Raw genomic sequence first — 2,500 nt, 5'->3', positions numbered from 1 at the left:
ATCACAAGTCTTTGGTTGACTTGTGGCTATGACACAATGGTTCAACCAATTTTGACCTACAGACCCCTACCTCCTTTGATTACTATTTCATTCTTGTGGACCCCCACAGCCATTTGATGTTTAACAACTAGTTTTATAGAAACTTCTTTCAAAATTCCTATTTTGTTTTCCACACATTAACTTGTGTAGGTCGAACAATGTAAAATGTTGGAGAAAGAAACCCAACTGTTTCTTGCAATACATAACCAATACATACATCTAAAGCAGGGCTTTCAACCATTTCTTTTATCTATGGACCCTTTTGATTACTTTTTTATTCTGGTGGACCCCTATAGCCATTCAATATTTAAAAACTAGTTTTATAGAAACTTCTTTCAAAATTCCTATTTTGTTTTCCACACATTAACTTGTGTAGGTTGAACAATGTAAAATGTTGGAGAAAGAAACCCAACTGTTTCTTGCAATACATAACCAATACATACATCTAAAGCAGGGCTTTCAACCATTTCTTTTATCTATGGACCCTTTTGATTACTTTTTTATTCTGGTGGACCCCTATAGCCATTCAATATTTAAAAACTAGTTTTGTAGAAACTTCTTTCAAAATTCCTATTTTGTTTTCCACACATTAACTTGTGTAGGTTGAACTATGGAAAATGTTAGAGAAAGAAACCCAGCTATTTCTTGCAATACATTCCAATATATTACATCTAAAGTAGGAAGGGCATCCAGCCGTAGAAACACTGCCAGATCAGACTGGGCCTGATGCAGCCTTCTGGCTTCACAGAACCCAGTTGGACCGTCCAACCAATGCTAGCATGGAAAGCGGACGCTAAACGATGATGATGATGATGATGAAAGTAGGGGTTCTCAACCATTTTTTTTTAACTATGGACCCTTTTGATTACTATTTCATTCTGGTTGACATCCATAGCCATTCGATGTTTAAAAACTAGTTTTATAGAAACATCTTTCAAAATTCCTATTTTGTTTCCCACACATTAACTTGTGTAGGTTTGCAATTATATTCTCTGAGAGAACCTGTTTCAGTGGCTGGAAATGTCAAACATTAGAGAAAGAAATCTAGCTGTGTCTTGCAATAATTGCAAAAAGCAAAATTTATACATAGACCCTTAAAAAACTATTGTGGATCACCAATTTCCTGCTGGTGAGGAGAGGGTAGGATGGTATGCATGGGTGACTGCTGGTCACTCATAAGCAACCTTACCTGGACTTGTGCCTTAGAGAGTAACTTTGTAGGTGCAATAACATGGTCATTCATGACTGAAGGGGGTTTATTTGGGTTGGACGGCTTGACAGGAACTGGAAAAGCCAGGGGCCACATTAAGTTCCATAGTCAGTTTTGGCTTAGTTTCTATGGCTGGATGCCCTTTCTAACACCAACCAGTTTGCAGAGTGTACTAGGTACTTTTTGCCTGGAATCATTGTCAGTACTTATATGGGCCCCAGTTAAAAATCACTACCATAGTAAAAGGCACTTGCCCAAGGTGCTGTGCAGTGGGACCGAACCCAAGACCATATAGTTTAGAAGTAAGCCTGTTTATTTCTTTATTGCCCACAAGGGGCTAAACGTAGAGAGGGGAAACAAGGACAGACAAAAAGGATTAAGTCAATTACATCGACCTCAGTGCGTAACTGGTACTTAATTTATCGACCCTGAAAGGATGAAAGGCAAAGTCGACCTCGGTGGAATTTGAACTCAGAATGTAATGGCAGACGAAATACCGCTAAGCATTTCGCCCGGCGTGCTAACGATTCTACCAGCTCACCGCCTAGAAGTAAGCCTGGTACCACATAAACACAGCTGCACCTACAAGATTTAATGCTTAGCAGAATGTAATTTTATTTGTGATTTATTTTGGAAAAAATGATAGTGATTGCAAAATAAATATCAAATGGAAATTGTAGTTGTGATACCTGTGCCGGTGGCACGTAAAAAGCACCATCTGAACGTGGCCAATGCCAGTGCTACTTTGATTGGTTTCTGTGCCTGTAGCACGTAAAAAGTACCTACTACGCTTTGACTGGCTTCTGTGCCAGTGGCCCGTAAAAAGCACCAACTGATCGTGGTCGCTGCCAGCCTCCCCTGGCACCTGTGCCGGTGGCACATAAAAAGCACCCACTACACTCACAGAGTGGTTGGCGTTAGGAAGGGCTTCCAGCTGTAGAAACACTGCCAGATCAGACTGGAGCCTGGTGCAGCCTCCTGGCTTCCCAGACCCCGGTCGAACTGTCCAACCCATGCTAGTATGGAAAACGGATGTTAAACGATGATGATGATGATCGTGATTAAAGAGATTGTAAGCAGCAATGAAAGAGCTTTGACAAACAAAACAAATTAGTTAGTTGGTTCTTTTACCAATTGACTAATAATAAAGAAAAGAAGTGGAATTAAACCAGTGTGTGTGTTAATTATATTGGTGTAACGACTCTCTTTAGACACAACAAAATGAAAAAAAAATTCTTTTTTTTCTAATTC

General features: G+C 39.7%; 2 protein-coding genes across 4 annotated transcripts in view; both read left to right on the top strand.

The window, feature by feature from the left end:
* The window catches only part of LOC115226061 (MARVEL domain-containing protein 1-like), a 347,770-nt gene that overhangs the window by 180,446 nt on the left and 164,824 nt on the right, over positions 1-2,500 (top strand). The gene's annotated exons all lie outside the window — the stretch shown is intronic.
* LOC115226058 (malonyl-CoA-acyl carrier protein transacylase, mitochondrial) overlaps positions 1-2,500 on the top strand; it is a 13,075-nt gene that overhangs the window by 9,954 nt on the left and 621 nt on the right. The window lies entirely within an intron of this gene.

The sequence above is a fragment of the Octopus sinensis genome, linkage group LG29 (assembly GCF_006345805.1).
Source record: "Octopus sinensis linkage group LG29, ASM634580v1, whole genome shotgun sequence".
Classification (NCBI taxonomy): domain Eukaryota; kingdom Metazoa; phylum Mollusca; class Cephalopoda; order Octopoda; family Octopodidae; genus Octopus; species Octopus sinensis.
This window is presented reverse-complemented; position numbering and strand designations above follow the sequence as displayed.